The following is a 16,580-nucleotide window of genomic DNA, read 5'->3' as shown; positions in this document are numbered from 1 at the left end:
CATAATCAGCGAGTATCAAACTGAGGACCTCAAATACATGCTTCCTAAGACCCCGCGTAGCGTAGTCGCTACCGCTCTCCTCTCTTTTGTACAGCGGTCCCGGATTCGATTCCCGGTGGGGACACTCGTTCGAAAAAAATGTAAAAGGCTTTTCAAGCCAGCCATCCTCACCGAACTTTTTCTGTTTTTTTTTTCTAATTTACACCAGGCAAATGTCGGGATGATACCTAACATGCAGGTTCCAGGCCACTTCCTTCCATCCCTTTCCTCAGATAGTATGATCGTTAATGGCATCATCCCTCATACGTGACGGGATAACATGGCCATAGATACCGAAAGGCCAGAAACCTAATTCCTAATTATTATTCCACTTCGAAGGGGAAAGTCAGGAAAGTGATTGAATCGCTGAACGTGCAATCATGTAATTTCGAATATGGATGATACTGACTACACAGTGGAAAATATCATCCATTTGCTTGAATTCTGGAAAAATCCACTGCTCCGTGAAGTGTAAGGGAAAGGATAAATTTAGCTGTTGTATTCATTTTCAACTGCTGGATATACAGGGGTATTTTGCTTCGAAGAATTCATTATGGGAAAGGGACAGGAACGATACGCAATGGGGAACGTGAGCCACAACATTTTATACGCGGTGGTATGTTGGAGTATTTGGAACTACGCAAACGCTTATTCCAAGCATAAGTCCCAGCACATAAGCTACCACCTACTGATGCTAACATGTAAGGTAAAATTTTTATAGTAGAAATGAATGAGCATGTTCCATTTCTCGAATGTCATTATGCCGTGTTAAATTCCAAGACATCGTCCACCTTTATCTCCCTGAACTCTAAAAGTGTGTATGTATAAAAGTAACTTTATGTAGAGTTCTGGCCAATCAGGTTTCTTAGGTGAGAAACGTATTATCTGCCTAGACCATGTATTATCTACCTATTATATAGTCCCCTATGTCCAGCCTTTTTCTAACTAGTTCTGTGGCGTAAGAAACTCGAAGGCTCATCACTGTAGAGCAGTAGCGTAGCCAGGATGTGTGTTTGGGGGGGGGGGCAAGTGCTGTTATAGGTACATATAGAAACATTACAAACAAAGAAATATATAAACATAAAAATATATAAAAAATTACGAACGTCAAAGTATTGAAGTACATTGTCGGGCCTCTTTGGGGGGGGGCGGCCCCTCTGCCCCCCCTTCCCTACGCCACTGCTGTAGAGCCAAAATATCTAATAGTGGACATTTCCTTTGTGATCAAATTTTTAATTTAATGATTCCATCTTGTAAAACTAGTCTTCAATATAGCATATATCAAAAATCTCAGAAAAACATTTCTTAGTTACGGAGTACAAAGCTTCAAACGATGCAAAAATGCGCTCCTAACGTCACGGCAACAGAAGCAAGATGTTTGGCTAGAACTCTACATGAGTGTTTCTTCCAGACCTGGGGGGAGGGACATCCCTCCCGCCCCGGAGCTCTGAGAGTGCCCCTTGCAGGAGACCAAAATAATAGTCTATTATTTAATCCCCCCCCCCCGAAACATTGTTTCTGAAAGAAACACTGCTCTACATCGGATGCCTTCTCTGAACCCTGTTGAAAGCTTCAGGGTGAGCTTTTATTTTGCAATTTCTTATTGTAAACTAAAAATAAAATAAGTGAAATACTAAAAGGAAAGTGACAAAATAAGTAAAATACTTGCTACATACAAAAATAACGCGTTAATAAGACCAATTCTTCTAGTTTTTAAAATTTTCTAAAAGCTAAAATATACTATAAATTAAACTAAAATATGTATAATGTTCTATCATTATACCGTACATATTTTATATTTATGTCAGGAAGATTATTTTATTATTGTATTAGTTGGCCAGAACATTAGGAGTCGGAACTACTACACAGGCCGGTTAGCCAGCCCAAAAATGTAGGGATGGCCCGGTAGAAGTTAGGGGGGGGGGCGATCTAACAATATTATAGTTCATCATATTAGGGTTCATTTACGAGACTACCGTGAAAATTTTTAGAGGGGACCAGTAAAAATTTAGGGGGGCGGCCCCTCCTAGACCCCGCTGGATACGGGCCTGCTATTACACCAGTTCATATCAAACCCAAATCAGGCGCTGATTGAGAATATCCAGGCCGCCATATTATAGCTACAAATATTCCGTAGCTTTTCTTTACTTTCAAAATTGTTCTCCCAGTGTTTTGTTCTGTTGGTGCCTATACATTTCACACACTCTTAGATGCACGTATTGAAAATTTGTCGGCATACATTTTATAAATGCATATATGTTGAACCTGCGTGCTATTATACTACGGCTACATATATATCACTTTTTGCACCAAAAAGATCATAATACCTTTCTTTTAAAAAAAATCGTATGTTACTACATCCTTTACATTGTTTCTACCATTTACTGTACATATTAGTGATTGATTATCACACACTGTTATTACAGTTATTCGTATCTTAGTGCTATAAGAACTAGTATTATAGGCTTACAGCGTCTTTACTGTTTTAGTATGTTTCGTGATCATCGTGGTGGTTTGGAGCTGAAAAAAGCTTTCAGTTTCAGCTATCTCCCTTTCGGAAGATTTATAAAGGAAGTCCCAGCTGTAGAGCCTTGTGGACTATTTCACTAAATTTGTTTTAAATCAAATTTGTTTGAAGTAGGCATATGCACTAAAATAGCACGTCCCAAAATGGCCGAATTTGCCTGTTTGAAATATAATTGTTTATCACACTGTTAATGTAATAATAAAGGATAAGCGGCGCATGGATATATTAAAATTTAAAAACAGTGTTTTAAATTTGTCACAAATAGTAAAATTGTCAAAAGTAACGAATTATAAATAATAAAAATTGAATAAGAATTGATAGCAAAGCTCCCCAATACTTGGTGTTTACAGCGCCATCTCTTATCCTCCCTGAAGAAAGCTACAGCGAACACAGGCAGATTGTTGGGCTGCCGAAACACCATCAAGAACAAGATCAGTGCTCGAAAATTTTTCTTGTGACCTAAACGCCAGTTCTCAAAACTAGGCACCATAATAATGCAACTATAATTTGCTCCTTGGACCTACATATTTTGGATTTAAATTATCTCGGCACCAGACTCGTACTTCTAGTCGCCATAGCTACCTGGCGCCTAAGATTTTTCGAGCCTGAAGAAGAGATATATTAGCAGAAATTCATTATATATTATATGCGTTATTACTTTGAAATTTCAACTTTTTTTTATTTTTTATTTTTTTTTAATTTTCAACATCATCATGTACCATATTTAGGCCTATAAGTGAACATACAGTAGAGCGTCGATTATCCGAAGTAATTGGGGGGACATGGGTGTTCGGAAAACTGGTTTGTTCGGATAATCGAACTGTACATGTTTATTTGCCATGCGCGGAGCAACACGCCTCCCTCTAAGCTGGCGCAGCTGTTGCTGTGAACAGCTTTGATACTGCCGCTACTTCTACAGCCAGTGCCAAACCGACAGAAGTATGCTGATTGTTGAAACACAGCGAATGGCGGCTTGGCCGGTCAGCAGCGCCTTATGAAGGCCCATTAGAAGCAATGTTCCGCCAGCGGTGGCTCAGTGCGGCGACTAGTGTGGGAAACTTGGTTTGGGAGTGAGGGGGATGATGGACGGTAGGGTGGGAGAGTAACAGGTGCGAGCGAGTACACAGTTCGGTTAAGCGGTCGTTCGGTTGACCGACGTTCGGATAATCGACGCTCTACTGTATTTGTATGTTCTCTCGAGTATGAGTAATGTTTGGTATATGGTGCTACACTTGCAAAAGATTAGGCCGGGAATGTATTGCGTTTTGTATGTTCTCTGATACCCAAAGTTTTTTTTTTATTTTATTATTTTTTTTTTATTGTACACTCGTCAACACATCTAAGATGTTCAGACGTTATTTTTCCTTTCAGAAATTCAGCGTTGTACAGTTTTCTCCATTCACCTGTGTGTTCATCTCTTTCTAGGGACAAATGTTTTTCTTGAAGCACTATTTTCGGAAACTCTGTCTGCACTCCCGTCAGGGACAAATATTGACTTCCATGTAATACCGGCAGAAATTAGAGACTTCTTCTGATTTCCAAACTTATGATCTGTAGCATACTAGCGTTTAAATGGAAATGTGAAGGCAACTTATCGGTTCATAAAGTTGTTATTTCTAGACAAGACTTCGCTATTTCTTCATTCCAGCTGCTGCTCGGTCATTACCAAAAATACTATATTACCCGAGGATCATGGATGTCCAGAGGGTGAGTCAAAGGAGTCAATTATCCATCCCTCGATTTCGAACTGGTAGTCCGGGAGTCCGAACGAAATAATGTGTGGGTAGTCCGGGATTCTAGCCCTTCACCTAATTTATTTTACAAAAATATTACAAATAGTCTTTGTGTTGACAAAGTTAATATCTTAAATCTTCCTTATGACCAGAGAGGTGTTTTATAAGGGAACCCCTTCAGCTCATGGTAGCCTCGCGAGGTACGGTTTGTGGTTAGAAATCTTTTCGTTCAAGGCAGCCTCCACGGATTATAGGCAAGGTTCCTATTCGTGTTTTTCTTCGTGTCTTCCTGGTTTTGTGTATCGTATGCTGCTTATAAAAGATAGTATGCCTTGCTTGAATAGCTCATGGCTAATCATAAGCGTTCGCCACGCGTTTTTATTACTCATGCGTACGCTTGGAATACGCTGACCATGTATTTAAATGTGGGTGGCTAATCACAAACGCGAAAGCAATAAAAACGCGGAGAAAAGTCAGCTCGAGCGTATTTGGTTTCGGAACAATAGACCGCTTGCTGTATAAAAAACGTCTAAAGGAAAGGAAAAGAAAGGAAAGACGTGTTGCTAGGCAAGGGGATTTTAACAAGAAACAGCTGCTTGGAAGATGCTTTGTGCAGAGTATTGGAACTCTGCTAGTATAGACCTGGACCTGGCAAAAAAAGATCTGAAAACCCTGACTGGTTCACAGTATGGCTGTGGAGAAAGTAAAATTACCGAATAGCCACCTTGGTCGCGTTCGCTACGGGGGGTAACGCTTCGAAAGCGCATTCTCAAATAACCTAATCCTAAATTGGGGATCCTTACAATATTTACTCTAGTTAATAATGAAGTTATGTAATATGGGTATATAATTGTCATTTTACGTTAACTATTATGCATTCATGTATCAATTTGTGTATGTATATTCAGGATTACGACTGTGTCCCGTATTTTGCTCCCAGCCTACGATCGAATCCGGGATTGGACATTCTAAGTAACCATTAGGCTATGACTCTGGAAGTGGAAATTACGTAAATTAAAGTAGTGTTTAGCATTGTGAATCCATTCCATTAAAGGCTTTTAGTTCACTGCACGTTGAAGTCTATGTATTTACATTGACTGTTGTTTCGAAATTCTGGAAATGATACGGTAAAGGCCTATCTGGTGTGGAAGAAGAGAATTCTGGAGGCGAAACAAAGGATCGTTTGTGAGTAGAAAAGCTCCTTTCCTTGCCTTTACCGTGTGTGATTCTCCCTTTTCTCCTTTTGTCTCAGAATCCGCTGCTTAAATATACATTTGGAACTGTGCCGTGTCTGATGGAAGTCAAATTAGTCTCCTCTATTATTAATAAGCGCCCGCTCTGAATGCAACCATTTCCTCCGTTACCTGGTGAGAATTCCAACGTTTCTCTCTCGGATGCGTTGTCTTCATCAGGGATGCAAACTGTCCGTCTAAGAGGTTACACAAGTCTTGTTGTAATTTCTTATTACCCAGGTGAATAGAATTTCAACGGAGGAGAAGTTAGAGAAATCTACTTCGCTCACAATTTCTCAGCGAGATCATAAGAATTCTGTTTCATCTTATTCTGTACATTAGTTTATTACTTCTTCTCCATTAGGGGACAAAAGGCGCCTTTTATTCCCACCAACAACTTCTTATTTCGTAAGATATTTTGAGTAAGGATTCAAATGCATTAAGTAATAAGTTTTTGTTACGTATTCTTCTGCTTTGCTGTTGTTTTCTGCCAAAGAGTAATTGTTCTTGGAAGCTTCCACTTTCGAACAATTTCTCTGTTATTTCATTTCATAATTGATATTTGTATTTCTGCTTGTAGCTTTAAAGGTAAAGAATCGCAGACATCTGTGGTTTAACACATTAAAGGGGTTTATGCAGTAAGTTCACATGGTAGATCACCACCACCACCATCATCATCATCATCATTATCATTATTATTATTATCATTATCATCATCATCGTCGTCGTGCCAGCATTAGCAGGTTACTTACAGCAACTGAGAAGCTTTCATGCCCCACGGTCTTTCGCTAACTTCTTTATCTTCACGTATGATTTTTCTGTTTTGATATCCTCCATTAATTGTAGCCTCTTCGCCCCCTCCCTTTCTTTCCTGCCACCATACCCTCTAGCACGTCGCTCAAGATACAATTCATTTTTAGCTAACATCCCAAACAGTTTCTCTTCCTCCTCTCAGTAATATTTAAAATTGTTCTTTTCGCCCTCTCATTCATTTTCTGCTCGACCCAACTAATTTTTCTTCACACCCACATTTTCCAAAGTTTCCAGTCATTTTCCATCATTTTTGCTTAATTGCAATGTTTCTGCCCCAAACAAGTATTACTCCACACGAAGCATTTCATGTCTTTTTCTTAACTCTTTATACAAGATCCCACAAAACAGTTTTCTTCCTCCTAAAGCTTCTTTCGTCATTCCTGTCCGGTATTTTATTTTACGTTCGCACTTCATGGTAGAAACCTGAATTATGCCGTAATTAGTGTTCTCTACAAAGTGAGAATGGAAATAATGGTTTTCTGGTGTTGTTTTGTAAATTTTGAATAAGTTCTCTTCTCGAAAATTTCTCGTCATGTTTTGCGAATGTATATACTGAATTTTTTAAAGCAATCTTAATAGAATTTTTACACTTAGTAATAGGAAATTTGTAACGGACCAAATTTTGTCCTCGTTCCGTTACAGGTATATTTTAATAGTTTAACAAATTGTGTTGTTTTCATCTCCTAAAATAGCTACTTCCAATAAGGAAGAAAAAATTTCGAGTTTTTATCTGTTTATTTTCAAAGATGTTTTATATTCAGAAACGTCATAAATATATATTATTTTAAAGGAGATTTTGATTAATTTAACATTTTCAAAATATATAATTACAACAATTATATAAAAATTATTATTGTAATTCAGTACAATGTAATTGCATTCTCTTTCGATAATGTAGTTATTTTATATTTATTATTGAAAATTAAGGTGTTGTTAAATATTGTTACATATATCCATCAATGCATTGAGCAAACAGACACACAAATACAGAAACACTAATTGAAATACAAAATAATAAGTTAATAATGTAGATAAGTAGGAAAAACACGAATAGGATATTTTGCATATACACAGAAAAAACTGAAAACAATAATAGATATTTAGTATACTGCTTAGGATAGTGAATTTGAAAATATACAGGGTATTCTCCTATATACACAGAAAATACACAAAACAACAATAATCGCTATTGAAACAAGTGGTGCTTGGGGTGCAAGAAGTCTTGAATTCATTAGGGAGGTAGGAAGACGCATTTCTTGTGTTTCCGGCGAAGTTCGCTCCACATCTTATTTAATACAGCGGATATCTGTTTCTATCCAACGTGATAACGTCTCGTCGGTCCTTGGCACTTTACCACCTGGTAAGGAACTGGATGAAGTGTTTATACTCTGAGGGACTATAGGTTTTCTTTGAATATATATATATATATTTAATTGTTTAATATTTATGCAGATTCTCATTACAAACATATATTTGTTAGCCTTTTCACCCTCATAATAGAAAAGCATTTTATATTTATGATAGAATTTAACATTTTAGAAGAAGAGGAAATTTATATATATGCTGTTCTTCATTGAAAATGAAAAGAAGTTAGATATAGATCTAATTAAGTAACAACAACTAAATATAGTTAAGAAATGTCGTTAAGTTAAAATAGCTCTTTGACGGATAAATATAAAGATTTTATGTGATTCTGTCAATAGTTAAGGTAATAAATAGTTTAAAGCGTATGTTGTGAAATGGATAATGTGGAAAGTATGTCCGGGCAATAAGTTTCAGGTCCCCTCAACTGCTTCATCTCACCTTACAATGTGATAATTTTCATTTATGCATCTTATATATGTGTGTATACATGCGTTTATCTGTAATATTAAACCAGTGCAATTAATTTAATAAAATGCAGATAATATGGTCTAATTGTGATAACGTTAAAGCTGTAGTTTATTCTATTTGTAGAGGCTTGAAATAGTATATAATGGCATCTGATGATGTACAGACTGGCTGAGATGAATATAGAGTCGACGAGTGTTGTATATATGGATTCCGCCTTTTAAAAAATTTAGAGTTCGGGATAATAGTATGCTGAACTGGTTAAAATGAAGGATATAGTATACGTAAGACCGTCTGAGTTCCAGAAGAAGCTGGACGCTCATACTTTTAGGGATTATTCATTGAGTATCTACGAACTTAGAAAGGGGGTAACAAACCCACTTTCATTTACTTATCCACTGATACGAAAATAAAAAAGAACGTACCTATTTGCCCTTGTACTTTATATGCTATAGCGCATTACATTATATGCAACAAGGATTTTGGTCTGCATCATGATATAAATTTAAAAATATTTAACATTTTTCGAATCGAAATCAACAAAATTTATTCTAGAAAGTAAAAATAGAATGTTAAGCACATATAATGAAGACAACGCAGTGATTTAATTTGGTAACGTATAAATATATAATATGAAGTATCCTCGCGCACGGAAGACAGGGTGTTCTCATGTATACTATTACCAAAATGAAAGTTGGTGTTTTGAATCCCTCACCGTAATGATCGCCTATGTACGTATATGCTGATATATGGATGTATACTTCTTCGCAAGTTTATTTGTATACAGTTTACGCTATTTACAATTTCTTAAACTTGTATAGCATAATATATTAAACCGCCATAATTGCCTTCAAGGGTTCCAATCCAGAGCGAACTTTGAAATTCGAGATCCGTAATCTTCTGAATCTTTGATATCCGTAATCTTTTGTGTTGTTGAAGAGAAAATTAAGTGATAATTTTGGGCATATTTTTAGAACTGGGGGGGCCAGAATATTTTGCTTAAATTTCATGCTTTCTTGCTATATTTTCTCGATTTTTTGATAGTTTAGGTAGATTACGTTAGTTTGGGTTAGAATATTTGGATTTGGGGGACCAGAATTCTTCGCTTAATATTCGTACTTTCTTCCTATATTTTATGTGTTTTTGATGGTTTAGGCTAGGTTAGGTTAGTACTTAGTAACTACACTTAACGTAACATCAACTCATTTCTCCTGTAAACATGATGATATTACCTTATTTTGGCCCCGCAGTTCCAATATTATCCCTAATTTTGTTATAAATTCAAATTTTACGTAGGATTAACTGTTGAATTGTTGAATAATTAGCATTAGTTAAGTAGTATGCATATCATCCAGTTTTCTTAATCAATATTTATATCTGAACGGACATGAAAGTAATTCAAAACACAGAAACTTACTTCAACGAGGCAAATTTTCGATGTTCACGAGATTTTTAAAATTCTTAATCTTTCACTCCATGTTTCCATTGTACAGAGGCTAGATTTACATTGAAGTGAGAAAAAATTCTGCGCTTGTCGAGGATCAAACTCGGGCCCCTTTTTCTGAGTAGGCACGTCACCAACTACGCTACGGCGCACGACTCTAAATGCGCTGGTATAGAGACACAAATTATTTATAATTGAAATAAAAGATGGACTAATGGCGGGAAATACTTATTACTAATCTTTGTAAGACCATCTTAAGGAGGAATATCTAATTCTTTATAATTACAAGCAAGGAAATATTTTCTCTCGATGTATGCAGAAACACGTATTTAAAAAAGTAATTTCATATTGAGCATAATATATATATATATATATATATATATAATTCAGTATATTGAATCATGTAATAGCATCTGATGAGCATTGAATAATAATAATAATAATAATAATAATAATTAGCATTGGTTATAGTGAAAAGTAAGTGTACCAGATTTAGAGACAAGTTTGATCCTTGTTCATTTTTCTCTATATTAGTAAAAAACAATGCATAAGACGGTATAAGAAAATAAAAACGCCAGAACTGGTTCAGCGATTTATCCTTAGTAGGCTTTCGTTAAAGAACTAGTCGGTAGTTGATCGCAAACAGTTTTTTTTTTTTCCTTTTCGGCACATAACTCTCATCAATCTGTAAATCAAAACTGGTCGCTACATGGACGATAATGACATTAATCGGAAACAAAACTAATCGCAAACTGTCTCGAGACGTGGAAGGATTCTGATATATTATACTGTATTATAATTTATTTTTTTTTTAAGTTAGGCCATAATTTTTATTTTTTACACAAATTTACAAAATCAAACGAGAAAGAATTCTCCGGTAATCGTTAGGAGACGAGACATTATTTCTCTTCTTGTCTCGGTTTCTGGGCAACACTGACAAGTACACTCGTAGATGTAAAGGAAATTTATTGACTTTGTAAGGTGTGAAAACTAAAGTGTTCTATTGTGCACTTGAATTAGATTAGAGAAACTAGTTATATATTTCGGCTATAGTACATCGGTAGTTTATTAATTTAATATTTTCTTACATCGGCATAGTATCTCCTTTTTGTTCCTGTAAAGCTTTAGGCTTTCGTTAGGCTTTCTACTCCTTTCCTTGTGGTGCTAAAAGAAACAATGAAGACAGCACCAGTCTTTCTTGACATTCAAGGAATAAGATTGGCTATTGTGCAGCCTATAGAACTAGAATTTCAACAGGGAATTTAGGAAGAAAATGAAATCTTTTCGGTAACTTTTTCGTCGCACGCTTATGCCGATTAGGCTAAAGGAGACGGTGATGATGAGAAATGTAGAATGAAGAAAGTTGGAAACAACTGGAGAACCCCGAGAAAGCCCACGCACACGGTATTTGTCCAGCACAAAGCCTAATTGGCGAGAGCTGCAATCGAACCAGGGACTTCATGCACTAGAGGTGAACGCTCTGCCACTGTGCTACCGCGGCCGAATTTGGAAGAAGTGTTTATCTGTGTCTTCTGTATCAGCTCTTCTTTCCCTTCTTTCCGAATCATCGAGCAGCATTTACATCTATACAATATGACAAATCCATGGTTTCATAAAGTTTTCTTTTTATATTGCTACAATAGAAGATTTTGCATGGAGTAGTGTATATTTCGTGGCATTAGTCTTCTACCTTATTATTCATTACGCTATGTCCTGGATATTGTCTCGGACACTTACCATATCTGTCACTGGGACTAAGTAAAGGCTCAAGGGCTTGGCCTTACTTCTTTTGCAGGTGATGTACTCCTCAGGCCTTCGCAGGTACCCATTTAAGAGAGACTGGATGAACCTCAGACCTGCAGAACAAGAAAACTTTTGTGTCCACACTGGAGAACGATCCAGGGCCACCCACTCGGGAGGTAGACGCCTTGCCAGTCATACTGCCGCGACTCTCAGAATGGGTGCTTTATAGGATTTTTTTTTTTTTTTTTTTTTTTTTTTAAGTGATGAAACCAGAACTGTACTCACATGGATGGAAAACTTAGTTCCGACTCGCTGACAAGAAAAAGAAAACGATGAAGTTGTGATGGAGAATACGTCAAGAAATGATGATTGGAGAAATCGCAGTGTGAAAATACACCCTGAATATTTTACGAACAGTCAGAGGGGTTGAGGGAAAGTCAGTTTTATGGGGAAATTTGCGCTGGATTTATTGAATGTACAGAGTGGCGTGAATTCCTCTGCTAGCAACAAAGCATACCAATCACTTAGGAAGCTCATTAAGCGATTGAAGAGGACCACGATTGATGACTGCTCTACATTCCATCTGAGAGCAACCAAAATGAACTTCCACATGTCCTTCTTTCTCCCATTGTCAAGTGACTTATCCGGTTCAGGGAAAGATATTTTTTGTAATACACAATATCGTTTAAAATTTGAATTTTCCATCAATATTCTAACCACAGATCAAACATTTATCACTTCCAATTTCAATTTATGTAAGTAAAAATGAAAGTAGCGATGTTTAACGGATAACTCCTTTTACACGTAGAGCGCTTCACCGATTTTGATGATTTACGGTAGAGTCAGCGACAAAAGTTCTTCCCGTTTCCTGAAATTAGTTTCAAAGAACTTCAGAATAAAAGGACGATTTGAGCATTGAGCTTTCAGTAAATTTTTTTTTAAAAAATTCTGTAAGTGTGATCCATACCACCATTATCCCCAAAATTATTTTTACCAAACTGAAGGAACTTTTGTCGCTGACTGTACACGAGTAGATCCTGACATAACTTATGATTTTATTTCATTCTCGGCAAGAGGGCAGAAGAGGCGAGGAGTGACACGTAAAATAATAATAAAAAAGTGTCCAGGCTATAGCAGTGTTCGTAGTTTGAGGGAAATGTCCCTAATCTAGGGAAATTCCGTAGAGAAACTTAGGGAAAAGGGAAAAAAGAATTTTTTCGATAAAACGTGAAAATCCAGGGAAATTCTCTTGCTGATTGATTGACCAATGTAAAACTATTTTTTGTTTGTTTGTTTGTTTGTTCAGAAATAAACCAGGGGCGGATCCAGGACGGACTTCTGGGGGAGGTTGCAATACTGCTACTTAGAGCTACTTTTAAGAACGCCAAACTCTGGGATGGGTTTTATTTATATATAAAATAAGAAAAGTTTCTTCTTCTGAGGGGTGCGATCGCCCCCTGGATCCGACCCTGAAATAAACCAATACAAGAGCAATAGTTCGTGTGTTCCAAGTGGCATAATTTGCACTCATTGTTGGTTCGGTGTATTTGTGTGTATTGTTATTTAAGGAAAAAAGTAAAAACAACAAAAACAAATGAATAAAACAAATGTGATTGGCAATTGGTTCAATAGAAAATATAACTAAATTAGCCTTATCACATAACTTATGTCAAAGGAATTGGACACAACAAACTAGGGAAAATTTGATAACAAAAGAGAAAATTTTGTGTCAGTCGAGGGAAATTTTCGTAAGAAGACCTACGTACACTGACTGATCTAGTTTTCGGAGTCTCTTGGTGACACTTGTGATGCTGTTTAAATCCAAATTTATCTGCCATCAGCGTTGAGTAGTGAAGGGTGGAGGTAAAAATGGATTGACAAGTAAAAGATACTTGAAAATACTAGGGATGGCCAGAACCGGTTCCTGGTGGAACCGGTTTTCGGGTCTGAACGGATCCGGTTCTAGAAGATCAGATTCCGGAAACCGGTTTTTAGGATCCAGGTCTGAACCGGCTTTTCGGATCCAGATCTGGAACCGGTTCTCAAGATCCAGTTCTGGAACCGGGTTTTCGGATCCGCCTGGAACCGGTTCTGAAAACCGGATCTAGAAGAACAAGTTCTTCGCGGAACCGGTTCCGCCGGAACCGGATCTTTGTGGCCATCCCTAGAAAACACCCGATGTTAGCGTCCAGTAAGTATGTGTTCAGGGTCGCTGAGATGAATAATGACACATCCCGATGCCGATTAAGTCCCAATTCATTCCCCATGTGTATTCTAAGAAGTAAATGCATTCAAATATTCACCATAAACCTATTCTTTCTGTGCGAAGAAAGGATACCAGATAGTAATCAGATAACAGGAGGGATGGAACATACTCATCGGGCGCTGAATCTATTTTAAAAATGAGTTTCCCACTCTTTGAGACCGTTTTTAACTCTATGAAATTGCAATATTAAAAGTAGAAGCTCACATTAGGTGTTATAACAGCCAAATAAACGTTTTTTTGAATATTGACTTTGCAATATAAGTAGAAATGGAATTTTGAGTGATATAGTATTTTTTTTTAAATCTTATTTTGCTATTTTATCGAAACTCTTCAGACACTCGCAATACATTTATTATTTGCAATTTCTTGTTTCTTCTAGATATATATACCGTATATAGTATATTGAAAGCTCCAAGAAATATCTTTTTAAAAGAAAGGAATAAAAATTATTCGTGTGCTGTGAGCCAATACTTTTGATTTGTTTGCTGGGTCGTTCAAATAAGTCCCTCGTAGCGTAACGTGTAGGGACAGTCACAGGTGTTTGCAGCTGACGCTTCCAATCAGAGGAACGGACTCTGCACGACATTTCTCTCTCTCTCTCAACATTAGGAAAAGCAAATATCTGACAAAGAGACCTACCAGCCAAGATGCTGAAGAAGTCAACAGAAAATCAATTTTGCACCAAGTCAACCATGTCAGAGCTGCTTTCCACCAAATTTTATCACAGATGAATTGCCTTCTCTCCCTCTTTCTCTCTCTCTCTCTCTCTCTCACAGACACACACACATATATATATATAAAAATAGAGCGCGTTATGTTTACATTTTAATAACATTCAAAAGAAAACTTTCTAATACTTTTACTTTTTAGCCAAAAGAAGGAAATATTCTTCATCACGTTGAATAAAACGAAGGAATATTACACTATAATAATAATAATAATAATAATAATAATAATAATAATAATAATAATAATAATAATAATATAGCTTCATCGTAGCTTTATAGTTAGCTATGTGTCTTCAATGTACAGACCCGGATTCGATTCCCGGTGGGATCTTGTATCGTTTACGTCTCATACGAGAGATACACTAAAATTCGAAAGTAACAAATCAACTAATATTAATAAGAGGTATAATTGTATGTGTTGAATTTAATAAAGACAATTACAAAATTTTAATTTAAAGACACTGCAACAATATTAAAGGCTTATTTCTAGGCCTGAATTAGCTTTTTGTATTCGTTTTCATCTCTAGTGGGTACAGCTCTTCCTTCGATCCCAGCTCGTGTCAAGTGGACTTTGTGGTGGACAAACACCGTGTGCGTGAGTTTTCTTGGGGTCCTCCCATTTATTCCCCCATTCTCCTTCCACCAATATTTCCATCATTTACTTGCTTTAATCATCATCTCCCGTAGTCTAAAAGGCGTTAAACTGTAAGATTTAATTTCGTTTTTCATTTTTAATTTTCCTGGCCTCCAAATATGATTCTTATTTTGCCATGGCCCTATTAACATTATAATTTCAGTTGTATGTATCAAGTAATCTTTTGTGTAGTTACCAGTGATCCACATCGATGCTCCTCTTCATATTATCGGGATAAGTTCTAGAGAATTAATGTGAACTTTGTGAATATATATACTTTTAGAATTCTCTGCTTTCCATGTCAATCTCTGGTTCTTCTTTTTCTCTTTGTCTCTTCGCATTAATGATTCAGGAGACGAATGGCTCCATCTGACGAGCAATCCTAGATTAATTACGCCTCTGACACTTTTCCCTAATGTGCTCTCTGTTTACATGGATCTGCACTTAAAACTGACTCTGGAGTCTTTCGTTGGATCACCAGCAAACAACAGGGATTTTCACGTCCTTTCATGCTAATCGAGATTTGCTGCAATATTCGTGAGACCAAGTTAAACAAGCAGAACAAAAGTTATCGTTTTTCTTCATTCGATTCTATCTTTCCTAGCAGATAACGTTCCTTATTTGTTAAACTATTTGCTTTATTCATTTCTTTCCAGGTTAACTCCATGCGCTTTAGTCATGGTAGAAGAAAAGATTTCGTAATTATTTACGAAATTGAATTACTGTTGCTGTCTTTTCGAGGGAAATGTTTTAGATACTAAATTATTTATTTAATATTTGTTTTAGATATTTACTTTGTTGGTGCGACAGTGGATATATTGATCTTCCTTAAGTACCAAGAATAGGCTACATCGGAGAGAATCGGGCCAGAAAGGAATCAACTTATGTAGTGGAACTATTTTTAGTGCACGAGTTCCCGGTTTTGATTCATGATAGGACAGCTCTGAAATTTGGATGTAATATGTTTGTTCAGATTTCACCTTAAAATTGTAGGTTCACATCTCATATAGCCGATTAGGAAAAAGAATTCAGGACTCCAACCAACCATTACTATTTTTTTTTCTTTCGAACGATGATTGGAGGGAAGATCGTAAAAAGAAATATCAAATTCGAGATATTAACGGATTCACACGTTTCATACCGCAAATATGCGGGAAAAGTTATTTTTTAAATGTCTGTTACTCCATCCAGACGTAGCGATATAATATATATATATATAAACAGTACAAAATAAATTTTGTAATAAACAATACAAGATAAATACAAATATTGTTTAAAAATTAGTTAACAAGGAGCCAAGACAACATGATAAGTCCTCTATTAAGATTGAGTTAGTTCATTTTTTTAGTCTCTGCCTGAACCTAGATTTTTGGGTAATTCATATCCTGACCACACTGTATTTCTATGGATGGCAACACTGATAATTCTTTTAATTCATCTTTTCGGGTGTAGAATAACGTTATATATTATTATTGTGGTAAGTTACATTGTAGTAACCCTTTTCACTTACGAAAAACGGGCAAAAGAAAAATGGTTAGCTTTTGTATCATTTTTAGTAGTCGCCTCCATTAAGTAACACACGGCATTTTAG

At 36.4% G+C, this 16,580-nt stretch overlaps 1 protein-coding gene across 10 annotated transcripts in view; it reads left to right on the top strand.

Annotated features, from left to right (window-relative positions):
* Pgant9 (polypeptide N-acetylgalactosaminyltransferase 9) overlaps positions 1–16,580 on the top strand; it is a 925,839-nt gene that overhangs the window by 464,991 nt on the left and 444,268 nt on the right. The window contains exon 1 of one of the 10 annotated variants that reach the window (XM_081741027.1): positions 8,029–8,052. The exons of the other annotated variants lie outside the window; for them this stretch is intronic. The gene's annotated coding sequence lies outside the window, so the exon portion shown is untranslated. Of the gene's footprint in view, positions 1–8,028; positions 8,053–16,580 lie in introns of those variants that run through there. 10 annotated transcript variants of the gene reach the window in all.

This window comes from Thermobia domestica, chromosome 15, assembly GCF_964235325.1.
Source record: "Thermobia domestica chromosome 15, izTheDome1.hap1.1, whole genome shotgun sequence".
NCBI classification, from domain to species: Eukaryota; Metazoa; Arthropoda; class Insecta; order Zygentoma; family Lepismatidae; genus Thermobia; species Thermobia domestica.
Note: the sequence above shows the minus strand (reverse complement) of the source record. Positions and strands in the feature narration are given on the sequence as shown.